Raw genomic sequence first — 17,572 nt, 5'->3', positions numbered from 1 at the left:
TAATGACTCGAGGGGCGGCTCGGCCACCTTCCTGCGCAGAAGGACCCTCCCTCCCGGGCCCCTCCATCACCCCGTTAATAAGACGGGGCCCTTGTTCCTGAGTTCTGTGGCAGAAAGGGAAGAATCAAGGACTTTTCAATAAGAGAGAACTCCCTGGGTGGTTTTGAATAGTTGCTTTTTGTGTGGCAGTGAGGGACTCGTCTCCGGCGCTCTGCCCTGCCCGCCTCCCTCCGCCACAGAGCCGCCTGCTCCTGGGTGTCCAGATGGATGAGCTTGTTTCTCCGGAGCCCAATCCTTCATTGTTCCAGCCTTTCCCTCCTGACACCTTCAGCTTAGCAAATCCCACGGACAGCCTTTGCATCTCAGGAAAGCAAGAGAATCCCCGAGGTGATTCTAAAAAGGCTTAAACCTGGGGCGTGGGGCTCAGCACAGAGCCCCAAGTTCCTGTCCTGTGCTGGGAGACAAAGGCACGCTGGCTGCATCCACATCGGGGTGCTGGACCTGCCCATCTCAGCCGAGCTCATGGCCACTGCTTTGGTGCCAGCAAAGGGGCATGAATGGAGGAAAGCCTGGCCGAGGAGAGATGACGGTGGAAAAGGAGGGAGACAAGCAAATCCGTTTTCTCAGATGCTGCGTATCTCAGGAAAGCACATTTCAGCGCTTTTGGCTTTTGGCAAGCTGGTCCTACCCTTTAATTTTCTAATAAAAAGGAATTATGTTGCTAAAGAGGCAGTACCCAGCTTCATGTCAGTGTCTCTTGTAGAGACCATAATTCCCATCTTGGGTGCCTGCCGGTTCAGGGGTGGGGAGTGGGCTTCTGTGGCCACAGGTGATGCTGAGCAGGGGCCAGGAGCAGGGACGTTAGGGGACAAGGCAGATGGCAGGTGGTAGCATGTGGCTTTGCCCTGCTCACCCTGCTCTGGCCCCAGCCCTCCAGCCCAGCCTCAAGCCATGGTTCCAGGCTTACTGCCGAGGCCCTGGGACTCACAGCAGATACTTAATAAAATAGTTGTGGGATGAGTGAATGAGTGAATTCTTATTGCTGAGGCCTGGGATAGCTGGCCAGCTGATCAGAGGTCATATCTTTGATGAACGAATGAATGCCTGCTCTCTAGAGTCTGAAGTCACCTATCTGGAAGGATTTACCAACCCTGCACCCTCCCAAACTCCTGGCACTGAATTCATTGGAAACTTTGCCAAAAATCATCTTTTTTAAAAAGACAACGTGCATTTATTGTTTTTAAAAAAAAAAAATGTTTAAACAACAGAAGTGTGAGAAGTTGGCAGTTTCTGTCCTGCAGTGCCACGCCGGAGTCCCCTGCAGTCACAGGCAGGGCTCATCCTTTAGCTCTTCCTCCTGCCACCAGAAATCCGGTTGTCACCTGGTTTGGGGTTTACTCCATGGGACCTTCCACATATGGTTCTGCAAGCCCACAGGGCTCCTCAGCCACCCCCTGCCCACTCGCGAAGCCGATTCACAGAAGCATGCAGTAGGTGCTTACGTAAGTGCCCTGTCTCTGCAGGGTGGACACGTGGATAGCATTTTTGCTGTTACAGATACCTTCATTCCAGGCCTATGAGTTTTAAACAAGCTCATGTAGGCAGAACACTTCCCACAGGCAAGCACTTGATAAATGGTAACCTTTGTGATTTAGAAGGAATCTATACTCAGTTGCATGCCCCTAACATTTCTTGTTCCCCTATTGTATGCCAGGCGCCCCAGGCCTTGGGACCCATGGTCATAGAGGGGTGAGGAAGCCCCTGAGCATCAGTGTCCAGGAGCCCAGCTGCCTCCATTCCTCCCTTACAGCAGCTTATCACTGCTGGCACCATCAGACTGGTTTATGCCACCGGAAATGCCAGGGCATGTGGGGCGGCACATCTCTGTGGGGCTGCCTCCTGACCCCAGCCCCACTATGGAGGCAGCCCCCTGCTCCTGTCCCATGTCCAGGTCCCAGGTGCCAGACCACTGTGCTTCAGCCAGCAAACATAGGAGCAGCGGGGGCTTGTCTGGCCAGACACTTGGAGGAGACGCACAGAAGTGCCCAGCACACTGTTCCCAACCTCGGGCCTGTCTGAATCACTGTCCCTGGGGGTGGCTGGGGAATTGAGACTGTAGCAAGCCCTTCAGGTGCTACTGGTGCTGGCCAGGACTGGGAACCAGCATGAGGCATAGCAGAATGCGGGACATCTTTTAGGCTGAGCAGGGGTCCTCTCTGCAGCCCCCTGGCTGGGCCGTGGGAGAGCCTATGGACTTGGGGTGGGGGGTGGGGGAGATGGAAATGGGAGCGGGCGGGGAGACCAGTGGGACATGTTTCCCAAAACTCTGGTTTGGGTGGTTAGATCAGTCACCCCTGTGTCCCTTGCATCTTTTCAGGCAGCATAGTGGGTGCTTAAGAGACTGCTTACAGACATGAGTGACTGTGAATGGTGGCACATGGACCCACGCTGACTTGGGAGTCCCTGTGGGACTGCCAGGATTGACCCCACTTTCTCACTGACATCCAGCTTTTCTGGGGGAGACTCAGCAGCCCTCCAGGGTAGCGTGGTTTGCGTTCCCTCGTGGTTCAAATACTGGCCCGTTTGCCTTGGGTGACCCTTCCCTGCTCTGAGCCTCCTTTGGCTGTTCTGTCAAGTGGCCTAGGCTGTCCCGCACATTCAGGGTGGCTGTGAGGGTTAGCAGCAGGGAGGCAAGGCCCTGCACAGAACCAGATCCTCAGCAGGCGATTTCTTGGGAGTGGCCTTGGTGTGTTTTTCACTCAAAATTATTTCATTACAAAAGGGAAGAAATGGTCGTAAGTAGAAATGGAAAAAACTGTGGAGGTACATAAAGTAATAGGTCAAAGTCCCTCTCTAGGCTTCCCCGGACGTCATTTTTACTAGTTCATTGTGGGCCTTTTGATTGTTCTTGTGGCGCATTGTGTGCACACTGAAATCCTCATGGAACGCCTGTGTTTGTGGCCCCTGAGGTTTATGTCTCGGACCCTGCCTTTCGGGGGCGCTGGCGGTCCTGCTGGGGAGACTGACGGGTAAGCGAATCAGCTCCCCTTTGATGGGGAGCCGGCTGTAAGGTGATGAGGTAAGGGCCGGTGCACAAAGGAACGGGTTAACTGTGGGTGGCGGGGTCAGGTGGGGGAATCAGGAAGGGCTCGACGGGGCCATGCTGTGCGGTTTGAACTGGGTCGTGGCAGACGCTTGGAAGTTTCTAGGAAGCCAAAAGAAGAGGGAAGCATGGAAAAGCACTGGGGACAGGGAGGTGTTTTGGGGCAGCAGACGTTGGGGCCCCTGCGGGACTGCCAGAGTCAGCCCCTCTGTGCGAAGCCACCCGCGAGAGCTTGGCCTGGCGCCGCGGTGTGTCATAGGGCCAGTCCTGGAGTCCTTAGGGCCCCCCACCGGGGTTTCTTCTTTGTTCTGTTAGAAATGGGAGCCCTTGAATGCTGTTGAGTGGGACAGTGACCAGGTCCCGTGAGTGTTTTTGAAAACCGCCTCTCTGCAGCCCACGGTGCGGGAGGGTGAGAGGGGCGGGGCGGGGCCGGGGGAGGCGGGCCCGGCGGCTGTGGGGACGGCCGGGCGGGGCGGGGCGGGGCGGGGCCGGGGGAGGCGGGCCCCGGTGGCGGTGGGGACGGCCGGGCGGGGCGGGGCGGGGCCGGGGGAGGCGGGCCCCGGTGGCGGTGGGGACGGCCGGGCGGGGCGGGGCGGGGCCGGGGGAGGCGGGCCCGGCGGCGGTGGGGACGGCCGGGTGGGGCGGGGCCGGGCCGGGGGAGGCGGGCCCGGCGGCGGTTGGACACGGGCAGGGGCGGGGCCTGGAGCGAGGGCCGGGAATGGACGCAGCGCGGCTCCTGACGCGAGGGGCGGGGCGTGGGGTGGCCTGGCCCGCGGGGCCTTCCCTCTCGGCCCGTCGACTCGCGGCCCCGGGAGCCCTGCTGGCGGCCCCTCTTAGGCCGGCCGGGCAGAATGCTCTCCACCAGCACCTGTCACCCGCGCTGGCAAGAGCAGCGGACGGAGCCCTTTGTGTTCCCCAAGCCCTTCTTCAGGGACGTGGGTGTGACGGAGCCGGCAGATGCCCCGCTGCTGCCACTACCCCCACCCGCCACCCTCTGACGCTCAGCTGCTCTCCAGAAAGAAAGGCCTTATCACAAAGGGAGGGAGGGAGAGGACGCGCTTCCGCACCGCAGCCCATCTGGGAGCCGACGTTATTTTTCTGATTCAAGGAAACATCTGTTCGCGCCTCTCCTTTGAGAGAGGCGGGCAGCAGACCCAGGACAGGGAGCCGCTGGCCGTCTCTGGCGCTGGGCAGGAGGTGGAGAACCTGGGCTGAGCCCAGAGCCCCTGTCCTGAGGGGTTTAAGACACGCCACCCCCACTCTCTGCCTGGTTTCCACCCACCCCGCTGTGTTTGGCCAGCCTGCTGCCTCTGTCCCCATGTGGACTCCTAGTCAGATGCTCCCGTCACTCCCTCAAGATGCCTGTGGTTGTCACTGCCTCCCCCCAAGGACAGGGGCTCCTGAGACAGAAAGCATAGCCTCCCCTAGCGTGCTCTGTATGTTTTTGGGGACCCTTCCTTATTTCTCACACACAAGCCATTTGGCAAAGACACAGCTGCCAAACTGCATTTATTACGAAATGATTAATTCATTGCCCCATTTCTTATTAATCAAAGACACCCGTAACTGCCTATCTGAGCTTTGTGTGGGAAGATAGCCCATGGGGCCTTGAGCTGACAGTTCTCCAGCCCAGAGCAGGGACACTGCTGGACTTGTGTCAGTGTGGCCACTTTAGGGTAAATGCACAGCACCCCCGAGGTGTCTAGAAGAAACGGAGACAGCTTGTGGACCCCCACACATTGCCTTCCCAAGCCTCTGGGTCACCTGGGATGTTTTATCACCCCCTCTCCAGCCAGCCCTGAGCTCAGCCTGGCCCCTTGGCACTTAGCCACTGGCTGACCCACGGCTTGGCAGAGGATGAGGAAGATGGAATGGGCGTGTCCCCACCCCTGGAAGCTGCCATTTGTAACAGCTCATGGAGGAGACTGGGGGACCTGGGCTGAGGTCAGGACTGCTCTGGAAGAGCTGGAGGGCCACTGGCAGAGGACCATCCTGGCAAGCTGGTCCTGAGCTGAGAATCTGGGGGAGGAGGAGGATTTGAGTTGCTTGTCCTATCACCTCCCAGGAGCAAGGCAGGCTGTGTTTTTAGCCCTTGGGACAGATGAGGAGGCTGACACAGGGCCTGTGCTATCCACCCCTTCTGTACTTACTCATCCAACACTGACCATGTGGCCTGGCACCCACCAGGAACACCCTGCTCTCATTCTGTTCACAATCTAGTGGGGATAGGGGCAGATGCCCCAGAAGTCATTGCTCTCCTGTGTGGCGTCATGCCAGGGGTTGCCCAGGGAGCTAGGGACCGACCAGAAGGCACCTAATGGAAACCAGGGCGTGTGGTCAGAGAAGGCTTCCTGGAGGAGGTGCTGTTGCATGAAGGTTGGTTGGCTATTTTGGGGCAGCCATGGGAGAGGTCTGCTTTTAAATAACTACTTTGTGCCAAATACTATTAGACGCTTTTCACATATATTGTTGTGTTTAATTTTCATCAACAACCATGTGTGGTAGGAAGTAGCTTCGGCATGTTCTCAAGTGAGTAAGCTAGGGATCAGAGGACAGATTGCTTGGCCAACTCACTCAGCGTGGATTAGAACTCCAAAACAGTTCTTAAAAGATGGCAGAAAAGATGTAAGGAGATGAGAGGTGAATCTGGCACACCTGACAGGAGAAAGAGTGAATGCAAAAGCATGGCAGTGGGAGCAGCTGTGGCGTGGAGGTCTGTGGTGCTGGAGTGAGCAGAGTTGGGCTTGGGTCTCCGCTGGCAGCAGAGAGCTAGGGAGCCACCACAGGTACATGAGTGGAGGGAGTGATACAGTCCCACTGCAAGTCACTGGGGGCTCCAGCTTCTAGGCAGACCTCCTCTGCCTGCACCCCTCTGCCTGTCTGTGCCCTTTTAGGTACCTCGCAGCAAGCACACCTCCCAGATCTGGTGCATCTTTTCTTGCTCCTGACCTCAGGAGACAGCAGCCAGGCTGGCATCGAGCATCAGGGAAATGCCCAACCCATCAGCCCCTGGGAGCCTCCTGGACCTCTCCTCAAATCCTGCAGTGCCATCTCAACTGTCCCTGTCCAGAAAGAAATTGAATGGCGGCCAGCATCTGCCCGGCAGCAGAGAGTTCCTGCTCTCAGCACCAGCTCGCTGAGCCGCCTCCAGGGACAGTCCTGCCTGCCTCCCCAGAGAGCCAGCACTTCCGCTGCTGCCTAATAGCTCTCCCGGCTCCAGATGATCCTTGATATGTAGCCTGCCTCGCAGGAGCCTCAGTAGCAGCAGCTCTCCCTCCCTGCGCCCGCCTCCTGGCACCCCAAGACGGCCTGCTCACCTGAGCGGCGTCCTCCGTCCTCCCGCACACCTCAGAGGCCTGAGGCAGAGGCTCGTCTGCCCACTCTCGGTAACGTTGGGGGTGAACCAGCATCCTCCAGGAGCACTTTGCAAGTGGTGTTTTCTCCTCTGAGATCCAGAGATGCCCTATGAGAGAGTGTTATTAGTGTCACCTCCATTTTCAAGATAACAAACCGAGGCTCAGAAAGGCGACAGAGATGCAGAGCCACCACGTTCGCCTCATCTTCCCCCCATTGGTTCTGGGAAGTGGACCCTGTTTCCTCACACTGCGGGACCTGTACTGCTGCTCTGCCTGGAGCCCTCCCCTCCCTCTTCTCTCATTTAGATCTCCTCTGAGAGGAGCCCCAGCACCCTGCCCTTAGTATTTATTTACTAAGGATGCCTTTCTCGCCATACTGTAAGCTCCACAAGGGCAGAACTCACACCCTTAGTGTCCCTAGCCCCCAGCATGGGGCATTTGGAGCCCAAGCAAGTGAGTGAATCTCTGCCAGTTAGGGTAAGGCCAGCTGCAGTAACAGACAAACCCTAACAATTCGAGAAGCTTATTCTTTACTTGTGAGGGTAGTGAGTTTCTGGTTGGTGGACGGTTTCCTCCATGCAGTGATGTGGTTCTGCCTTCCCCTGTGTCTGGGCATGATCCTCCTGCCTGGAAGGGGCCGTATCACTGCCACTCACATCCCATTGGCTAGAACCCAGTCATGTGACCGTGCCCAATTGCAAGGGAGGCTGGGAAGTGTAGTCCAGCTATGGCTCCAAGGCGATGACACAGGTTTTGTTGACTCCAAAGGCTCCCAACCAGGTCACTGTAGTCCCCAGGGCCGGCTTCCAGTGAGTCTTTACCCTGGTTCTAAGTACTCTTCTCACGTTGGCACATTCACTTTTCACAACCACTCTGCAAGGCGGATGTTATTATTAACCCCATTCACGAATGAGGAGGCTGAGGCGAACGTGATCTGTTCCGGGCCAGAGCTGACTCGAGGGCCCGTGTTGTCAGGTGCTGCCCTGCTGGCTTCCTTCAAGTCACCTAGAAACACACCACCAGTGTCCAGCCGAGACTCACACACCAGACACTGCGGGCCTTTAGGTCGACAGGCCAGTGTCCAGAAGAAGTGAACCGTATGCAGGCTGCACTGCAGTTGATAGCCTCCCTTTTTCCTGGTTTTTATGAGGGTCCCCCCTGGGGTGGGGCCTCTCTCGGAGGGTTCAGCACCCCATCGTTTCAGCTGTCTGTGTTTGGAGGGCTTCTGTCCCTTTCTGCCTCACCAGCTCTAGGCCTGAGCCAGGCACCTATGAGTGGTGGGATGAGGCGGGACTCACCCACCTACATGGGGGGATGCGCATACGTGGCTCCTGACATTGGCTGCTGACTCTGGGTATTGTCTTCCCAGCCCCTTATGATTGACAGGTGCTCTCCTGCTGGCCTTTCTGCCACTTAGCAGCTGCCCCCGCCTCTCATCTCATCTCATTTCATCAAACACCCCCAGCAGGAAAGCTGCAGCGGTCTTGGTCAATGCTATGATGGGGTCTGTGTAGGATGGAGGGTAGCTCATGCCTCACCAAGCCAGGTGGCTCAGGCTTCCTGGAGGAGGTGAGATTTCATTGGGCCTTGAAGGCTAAGGCAGGAGTCTGTCAGCCTGAGAGGTGGGAAGGGCATGCTCCACAGAGGAAACAGCTGTGCGAAGGCTGAGGGACCCTGGCTTCCTGGCTCCTGTCTACCCCAGCCCCTAAAGCTGAGTCTTTTGCCCAGAGTAGTGGCCCAGGTCCTTCCAACATACGATGAAGAGGGAATGTCTGGGGCCGGCAGGTGGCGTAGTGGTTAAGTTCACGTGCTGGCTTCCATGTCCAGGGTTTGCCGGTTTGGATCCTGGGAGCACGCCTGTGCGCCGCTTATCAGGCCATGCTGTGGCGGCAGCTCACATAGAAGAAGTAGAAGGACTTACAACTAGAATACACAACTGTGTAGTGGGGCCTTGGGGAGAAAAAAAAAGAAGGAATGTCTCCTAGTCTGTGGAGGAGGAAAGGAGGCCTGAGAGGAGGAACAGGAGAGAGGAGGGAAAGAAGCAGATGTCGACGGGGCTGAGCACCTGCTGAGGCCCCAAAGGGGCCTGGATCTTTCTGCTTTCACCTCTCTGGCCTCCTTTCCTCTCCTCCTCTTGTTCACTGAGCTACAGACAGTGACCTCCTTGCTCTCCTTCATGCACAGATGCCTCAGGGCTTTGCACTGGCTGTTCCCTCTGACTCCAGGGCTCTTGCTGAAGACAGTCACATAGCTGACTCCCACTTCCCTTTAGTGTTCCCTCAAGTGTCGCTTCTTGATGAGGCCTACCAGATCACCCTGTTTAAAACTATAAACCACGTCCTGCACGTTCCCTATTCTCCTTACTCCATTTTGCATTTCCCAGAAGCACTTAGTCACCCGGTAACGTCCTGTACAACTTACTTATGTATGTTTTTGCCTGTTGGCTGCCTCCCTTCCTCCCGGCCCCATGTAAGCCACCTGAAGACAGGACTTCATTTTTAATCTGTCTCAATCAGTGGTGGATCTCTAGCTCCTGAACATACTAGGCACGCAATAAATGTTGAATTGATGAGCTAATTCAGCCCTGGGCAGTAGGGGACCCCGCTTCACAGAGGCTGAGTCTCAGGGCGCAGCAGGGAGTCGTGCCCTCATTGGCCTTGCCAGGATGGGGGGACGGCATGGTGGCAGCCACAACTAACAGGCCAGTGGTGGGGCAGAGAGGGCCGGGCCTTCCAGGGCAGGCCAGCGGGGGTGGGTGCATGTGGGGGCGGCCCCAGAAAAGGACGCCTTGAGACCCAGGCTCGGCTTGCAGCTCTCCCTGGTCCCTGAGGTCTGACAGTGAGAGGCTCAGCCGCACCAGTGCCCCTAGCCTGCACCCACACTTGGTGATCCGCCCCTGTCCTAGGGGCTGACATGTCCCCAGGGGCCGACTGCCGTGCTTAACACGCTGACCTCTCCCACTCCTTCCCACCACAGGGCTGTTGCACGTCGTTCTCTGTTCCTGGATGCTCCGAGTCTCTTTCCTGGCGATTCTTCACCCCTCCACTGGAAGCTTTCCAAACAGACCGCTTAGCACTTGTCTCCATTGCAATTGTACCTTTATTTTTGTGTCCTCCTCCCACACAGACTGAGTGCCATCAGGGTGGGGCCCTGCCTGTGGCCTGGCACACAGTAGGTGCTCAATTTGTATTGTTGAATGAATCCATTCATGCAGCTGCCCTCAAGGCCTCCTTGGCAGGCCCAGTGCTGGGCATTGGGACATGGGAGAAAGGGAGACAGATGCCCCTTCACTCCCAGACACAGAAGAGCTTGTGTCCAAGGCCAGGCATGGGGTGAGTGTCTGGCCTGGACCCCAGGCCACAGGAGCCTGGTTTGATGTGTGCCCTTGGTGAATGGCCCACTGTGCTGGCCAGATGGGGAGCCCTGGGGCTGGCCCTGCCTCGGGACGCAGACATGATACAGAAAGGGGCTGGTGAGGGCTGCTCAGCACGTGCTGGGGCCGGAGACCCTGGAGGGGGAGCCATCCAATGCCCCACGGGGGAGTGCTCACTGTGCTCTCCCCTGGCTCGGCAGCGTGGTGCAACAAACCTCCACGGCCCAACCCCTCCAGCATTCCCGCAACAAAACGGGAGCTACAGTCATGGAATCACTTTCACAGTTATGCACGGTGCCCCTCCTCAGGCTTTGATGGGCTTAGGGGTACACACATTGTTCCCCACCAACACCAGAAAGAAAAATGCAGCAGATCGAGAAGCTAGTGACCATACTGAATCAGAGCTTTGGGAGCCTTGGCAGGTTTATAAGCCACTCCAGAGTTTGTACCAGGGGCAAATTCCAGGGCTCAGGCCACCCCCAGATCACACATCTAAAGGGGTGGCACCCAGGAATCTGCCTTTTTCAAGCCTGTGTGGTTTTGATGCTCGGAATCTGAAGTCTAATTTTTGAGAAATGGAATGACAAATGTTTGTGTCCCTGAACACACCCGAACTCCTTCCAGGCTCTGGCAAGACCCCTTTGGCACACTGCATCCCAGACCCTGGGCCCAGATCTGAGTCTAGACTACAGGGACTCTCTACCCTTGGAAACTGGAAAGACGCTCTGCGCCCTCTTCAGAAAACGTGCTTGGGCACACACACTTGGCGTTTGATTTCAGGAAGTCCTCACTCCTGGGCGGAGCCGTCTGAAAGGCAGGGAGACCCGTGTGGGGAAAGGCCTCCATGTGGACGCTCACCTGAACCTAGGGCCAAAGTGTGTAGTTGTGTAGGTGGTCCGCTGCACAAGGGCTCCTGGCAGGAGTGCCGCCTGCGCTCCATTGGCCAGGCTGCACAGACTGGCCCCTGGGGCATCTTTTCCTCTCGTTTATAAAGGCATCATGTGGCACACTCCCAGCCGCGCCTTCACTCGCCCTCCTCCTCCCATGACGGCGCTAGTGAAGTTACAGAAATCATGCGCAGTCACTGACTAGCTGACCTTCCATAAACTCCGTTATTAAAGCTGTGACGAATGACCCAGCAGCCCTCACCTGCTAACGCTTGGTTCCTCGTGCTCCCAGGGTCCTGGGCTTTTATTGGGCAGTGGTTGGGGGTGCTGCCCACAGGTCTCACTTGGGATAGGAGATGGTCGAGGCAGCTGGGCCTGTCTCTCAGCAGAGAGTGGGGAGATGAAGAGTGGGGAGGGGAGCAGCTACTCTATGAATATTTATCCAGTCGATATATTTATTGTGAGTGATTTGTTGGGTCCATTTTATAGAACAGGAACACTGAGGCTCTGAGAGGGCTGGTAATTTGGAGTGGAGAAGGCCCGCCTGTCTGGGGAGACTTGATGAGCGAAAGCTTTGGCGTGGGGCAGGGAGGAAGCCAAGGAGGGGTAGGAGGGTGCGGCGGGCCTGCGTGGGTGGCACCGTCCCCTGGAAGCCTCCCCTGACCTGTGGGCTGCTCAGAGGCCTGCTCTGGGCTTGCATGGCCCGGGCTTTCCTGTCACAGGGCTGCCCCCCTGGTTTGGCAGGCCTGTTGAGGCACCGTCTCCCCAGCAGCCTGGCAGCATCCCGGTGCTGGACTGTGAGCCCTAGACACAGGGCCTGGCACGCGCGTAGTGTAAGCGACAGCTGTGTCGAGTGAATGAGTGAGGAGCGGCTGATTAAGTGGGCTCTAGGCTCCCGGCGGCTTTGCTCCTAGACCACCACAGGCAAAGACCTGGCAAGTGGGGTCGCTGAGAGCAGGAGGGCTGGAGCAGCAAGGAGAGGCTTGGGCCCAGGCTCGGACGCAGAGACCGAGGGGAGTGTTGGGCACGGGAGCCAACTTGAAGGGTGAGTTGGCACTTCCTGTTTGCCAAGGCCCCAGCGGCCACCCTCACTGACTCTCATCCTGGCTCAGCTTGGCTGAAGGGCAGCAGGGCCCAGACAGTGCAGTTCTGGGAGGGCAGAGGCCGCCAGACATGGAGGCAGAGCTCTCCACAGTGAAGTCTCTCTGCCGGAGACCTCAGACCCTCGAAGGAGCTGTGTTCTTCCCCCTGCAGGCTGGCCACAGCCTCTTCAGGGACCCCTACCCTCTGGGGACTGAGGGCCCTGAAAAGATCAGGGGTCCATGGTGCGTTCACGCCCCGCCCCAGCAGTAATCTCGGTGCCATCAGTCAGAGTCCCCACCAACGGGTGCTTCCCTGACCTGGAATGGGAGCACCGCCCTGCTCCCTCCTTCCCTGCTCCTTGCTAGCCTGAGCCTGGCCAGGCTCCCTCCCAGCCCTGTCCCTCAGATGGCTCTCTGAGTAAAGCCCGAAGGCCTGCGGCACACCTTCTTGTGCAGGTCGTCAGTGGTGGGGACCACATCTGATACTCAGTGGCCCCAGGATGTCCCCCCAGAGCCTGGCTCAGAGGAGGCCTTAGAGAGTGTTTGCTGAATGAATGAGTGAATGGGCGATGCCCATCTTCCTGCAGGGCCTGACCTCCTGGAGGAACTCGACAGGAGGTAGGGTGGGGTCTGGCAAGGCAGTACTTCTCTCCCAGGCGGGCGGGAAGCCTTACCCCCCAGGGGAGGCCTCTGCCTCGATGCAGAGTGGCGGCAGCCCTGTCAGCACAGGCAGGGGCTCTCTAGGCCCCAGGGAAGCAGGAGGGCCCCGTCCATCTGTGTAGCCCTCAACGCCCCCATCCTTGTGTGAGTCCCACACACCCAGCCGCCTTCTGACTTGGCATGGGTGGTTATTCGAGGGCCTACTGGTGGGTCTGTGTATCCCAGATTCCCTTGGGATGGGAGCTCTGGGGTCCCCATCTGAGGGCGCTCTGTGGCCTGGGACTCTTAGTGCCCAGCACGAGGGAATGAGTGATGGAGGTGAGGTGGGAGGGAGGTGAGCCCAGGGTGCTGCCCATGTCCTTGTACCCACTGCTGACCCTGTGACCCCAGCTGGCCCTGGTTCGGGGGAGGGCTTGGGAAGAACCTGCGCACACCCACCAGGCAGGGCTCACTTCCTCGTTCCTGTATCCATTCAGCTGTCAACAAATGCTTGAGTGCCTGCCCTGTGCCCGCCATCCTGAGGCTCGGCGGTTATCCGGACAGACAGCAGTCCTTGTTTGTGAGGCTGATGCTTGAGCGGGGGCACTGGCCCAGCGAGTTGGCAGTCGGTGATGAAGTGGGCGGGGGCTGGGCAGAGATCCTGCGGAGGTGGCAGAGCAGGCCTCTCGGGGGCAGTGCTGTCCCTGGCCTGGTCTTCTGGCCTGTTAAGTGGGGGCGATGGGCCCCCCGTGAGAATGGTGTTCTGGTCACAGCTATCGTTGTTGTTATTAACAGCCTGCGCACAGACTTTCAAAGTTTGTGGGCCCTCATGTGCAGCCCCCAGAGGATGTTGGCAGGGGGTCACTCTCCTGCTGGCCCCATGGCTGCTGTGGGTCCACACGGGGCCCGTGCTGAACGCTGGGCGCCATGGCCCTGTGTCAGCTGTGCCTTAAATCTGTAGGGGCAGTTGGGGGCCCAGGGAGGAGCAGGGTTCTCCCACAGGCTTGGAGCGGGGCTCATCTGGGCTCCTGGATGTTTTCAGGGCCTGAGGAATGAGGCCAGAGGACCCTGCATCCAGACACATCCCCATTCGAGAATGGGAGAGGATGTGACTTTTGGGGACAGAGCTGTCAAGGTGAGGGGATGTGGTCTGAGTGTTGGGGTGCCCAGTTTCTCTCCCCCAAAGACTGGAGTCTTGGGGTTCCAGGGAGGAGAGAGCCCATCTGGCTGCAGAATCAGAAAGATTTCCTAGCCTGGTGTGAGAGGCCAAGGTGGGTTGGAGGAGGCAGGAGAGAATTCCAGGTGAAAAGCCCAGCATGGGCAAAGGCTCAGGGGGTGGTGGAAATGGAAAGTCCAAGGGGAAGCCACTGCCTGAAGGCAGCTCCACTGGGAGCCACCTCCACAGGGGAGCAGCCTGGCCTACGGGGCTGGGTGGCATGTGTCCAGGCGTGCGGAGGGGGACTATATGGCTACCGTGGGGTCTGGCACAGGAAGCTCTCTCTTGTGGGCCCCCGGCGCCCAGGGCACCCCCACACTTTGCCCCTGCTCCTCCTCCAGCCCCATGGGCTCGGTGGCTTTCTCAGGGGCTGCTTCCTGCCCCACGCCGCCTGCTCTCCATCGACTCACAGCAGCTGCCTCTTGCTGCTAAGCAGAGGGAAGTGGGGACCTGCATCTTGCCTCCGTGGTGCTGTAATCAGCCCTTGGCCCCCGCCACAGGCGCCGTCAGTGCCGCTTCCGGAGACTACTTGAGATACACCTGCTCGCGCTAAAAGGAGAAGCAGTAATCCGTCAAAACAGCCCCCGGCGCAGGGCGGGAGGGGCCAGGACTTGGTTTCTCCTCCCGTGGATGAGGGCAGCTTTGGGCGTCTGAAGTCCCCTCAGGTCCTGGCATTCTGGAGTCACATGGCTCTGGCGCATCTCCCCTTGGGCTTCAGTTTCCCAGCTGTGAAAGGTGGCAGGGGGATGAGCTCCAAGCTTGTGCCTCTGCGCCTCCTCCCTTACCCCCACCCTCATCTCTCCCTTTCCAGAGACATTATAAATCAAACGACTTAGAACGTAAGGCATCAAAAATTCTGAAACCTTCATCTATTATTAACGCTGACAGTAAATTCCCCCTCCGAGCGTTTTACATAGCAACTGTTACCAAGACTCGCTGGCGGAGCCGCCGCGCCAGCCCACCGCATCCCACAGCTCCGGGCGGGATGGCGGCCGTCCTGAGCCTGTACCCAGCCGGGCCACCACCTGGGTACCTGCCAGCCTCTCCCTAGGGGTGGGTCTCCGGGGGGTAGGTGGGAGGGAGCCTTTGGCAGGGGAAACGGTTGGCTTCCTGCTGAAGGGGGTCCAAGCTGCTCTTGGTGAGCCCTGCTGGAGGCGCCTGCAAGCTCAGCTCCTGCCTGGCTGGGAGAAGGGTCCCAGTCCTCGGGAGGCCGTGCCCGTGGTCAGGGATGGGACCTGGGAGCCTCCCCTCCCTGCCGCCCCGGTGAGATGGAGGACGGGAAAAGGCTTCGTAAACTGTGAAGGGCCAGGCAGATGTTGTTTACCGACTCCCCCACCTGTCAGCTAGACGCTCCCGAGTGCCTGTTCGTCTGCAGGCAGGATCTGGGCACCAGCGACTTAAAACAAAGACAAAGGCCCAGTCCCTGTCGCGTCCGGTTTGGTAGGAGACAGACGCATCAACCCCTAATTGCATTGAGTGCGATAATCAATGTGTGTACAAGGAGCAGACTCAAGAAGGGGAAGGCAGATAACGGGGTCTGGGGAGGGGAAAGGATCAGGAAGTCATCTTCACAGGCACCTGGGCAGGGTTTTGAAGGATGAATAGGGGTGGGTCTACCTGTTCTGGACAGAGGGACTAGCATGTGCAAAGGCCCAGGGGCATGAAGTAGCCCTGCTGGCATGTGGGTTATAATCTGACCTGTTTTGATAGGGGAGGGGACCTGGAGGAGGGAACAGGGGTCAGAGGGTGCAAGACCTTGGTGCAAAGCTCAGGGGGTTTTAGTTCGAGACCCTGGGGAACCATGGAAGGTTTTAAAGTGGGGAGGAACAGAGTTGGATTTGGGATTGCAGAAGCGTCATAGATCTCATCTCTCTGGTTCCACTGTTTAGGGACCTTGGGGTGGGAGGATGGCTAACATCTGCAGATGCTGTTATTAGCACTCTCTTTGGCCTGGAGAGGTGAGAACGCTTGCCCGGATGGGAAGCAGGAGGGGCTGGCCACTTTCTGCGTGAGTTCTTGTTATAAGCACTTGCTGTTTGCCCAGCCCCATGTTGGGCCCGTTGTCCCGGCCCCGGGGAACTTGCCATCACATTGAGGGGGGCAGACCAGTACAGACCCCATGAGGGGACAGCAATGTGGGCAGGGTGTGAAGCCACTGCTCCTGGGCCGCAAGGGTCTGAGCGAGGCTCAGGGTGATTGATCACCTGAAGAAGCAGAGACTCCTGGGTAGGGGGCCTGTGGGCCCCTTCCCATGGGAGTTTCGCTTGTTCTGCCACTCCAGAAAGCAGGACACAAACCCGGACCCAGACTTCAGCCCAGCCAAGTGGAGGTGTCAATTGGTAGACTTTCTCTCCTAGTGGTGAATAATATATGTTCATTGTAGAAAATTCAGCAAATGAACAGAAGTCCCAAGAAAATGAGGCTCCCCTGGGATCTCACCACCCACCAATGCCGGGTCACATTTGGGCCCATTTGCTCCCGAGCCAGGCACGGTGATCTTTTTTGAAACAGAAACGGCGTCCTCTTCTTTCTGCATCCCTTTGGTGACCTGCTTTTCTCACTCAGCACATTGGGAATAGTTTCCCATGTCTCCACATATCCAGGGTGAAGTTTGCCAAGAGCAGAGCTGCCTGGAGGAGACCCGGCTGACCTAGAATGTCCAGGGCTTGTTTTCGTGGCAAAAGCATAGCTGTGCTGATGGTGCACACAGCACCCAGCACAGAGTCTGGCTCTCAGCAGGTGCTGAGTGAAGAGTTGTAGAAAGAAGTGAGCACTCCATCCCCAAAGGTGAGTGACCAGAAGTTGGGTGGAGCCCGCAAGGATGCTGTGATTTGGATCTGGGGCTAAATCAAGTCTTGGGATGAGCTCTCTGCTTGCTGGGGGCTCTAAATGATCAGGGTGGAGAGGGTAGGGTGCCAGGGAAAGCTTCTTGGAGGAGGAGGGCCATGAAACATTATAGAAAGGAAGCAACACATAACGTTCACTCATCTAACAGACGTCTGCTAAGGGCTCCCCCTGGTCAGAGCCTGTGTGTGCAGGGCTGGGGACCCAGACACGGCTCTGCCCCCCACAGTGCTGCCAGGCTTCACGGGAGACAGACAAGCACCCAGGACATGTGAGTGTATGCGCGGCACTATGATAGTGGAAAAGTAGACAGTGAGGGGCCAGTGACCCTGAGCGAAGCCTTAGGAGCCAGAGAGCCAGAGTAGGTTTGGAATCAGGACCAAAGTCCCTGGGACTGTACCCAAAAGTTTGGCTCACTCCAGTGTCTCTTGGCCTTCTGGATGTTCCTGGATGCTGGGGGTTGATGTCAGCTCACTTGGTGCCCTGGCCCTGGGTTCCCCTGCCTTGGAGAGGGGCACCTGCAACCCAGTGCCTACTCCCAGAGTCTTCTACTAAGGTGGGCCCCCAGCCCCCACCCAGAAGCTGCACAGCTTCTCAGAGCCACAGCCAGAGTTGGAATCCAGCTGTGTGACCTGGGGCAAAGCCCTTAACTTCTTTTTTATTTTTTTTAAGACTGGCCCTGAGCTGACATCTGTTGCCAATCACCCTCTTTTTTTTTCTTTGTCCACAAAGCCTCAGTACATGGTTGTGTATTCTAGTTGTAGGTCCTTCTAGTTCTTCTGTGTGGGACGCTGCCACAGCATGGCTTGATGAGTGGTGTGTGGGTCTGCACCCAGGATCCAAACCAGCGAACCCCGGGCTGCTGAAGCAGAGCACACAAACTTAACCACTCAGCCACGGAGCCGGCCCCCGCTTAACCTCTTTGACCTTGACTTCTTCATTGTCAAATGGTGGCCTGCTGTGCCCACCCTGGATGGCCCTGGCCACCCAGGGCTAGACTGAGAAAGTCTCCTGGGAGAATCCCCAACCTCCCAGAATTTGGGGATTGACCAATGGGAGGGGGCAGTTTGGC

The 17,572-nt window shown here is 57.9% G+C and overlaps 1 protein-coding gene and 1 long non-coding RNA gene across 3 annotated transcripts in view; one reads left to right on the top strand and one right to left on the bottom strand.

Moving 5' to 3' along the window:
* RAI1 (retinoic acid induced 1) overlaps positions 1-17,572 on the top strand; it is a 118,574-nt gene that overhangs the window by 55,051 nt on the left and 45,951 nt on the right. The gene's annotated exons all lie outside the window — the stretch shown is intronic.
* Positions 1,207-7,099, bottom strand: LOC138916337 (uncharacterized). Its single transcript, XR_011423532.1, has 3 exons — positions 6,994-7,099; positions 6,421-6,566; positions 1,207-1,357 (listed from the first exon to the last, which is right to left on the bottom strand). It is a non-coding gene; the product is annotated as an uncharacterized lncRNA (long non-coding RNA).

This window comes from Equus caballus, chromosome 11 (genome assembly GCF_041296265.1).
Source record: "Equus caballus isolate H_3958 breed thoroughbred chromosome 11, TB-T2T, whole genome shotgun sequence".
NCBI lineage: Eukaryota > Metazoa > Chordata > Mammalia > Perissodactyla > Equidae > Equus > Equus caballus.
The sequence above is the reverse complement of the archived record's forward strand: the minus strand, read 5'-3'. Positions and strand labels throughout refer to the sequence as shown.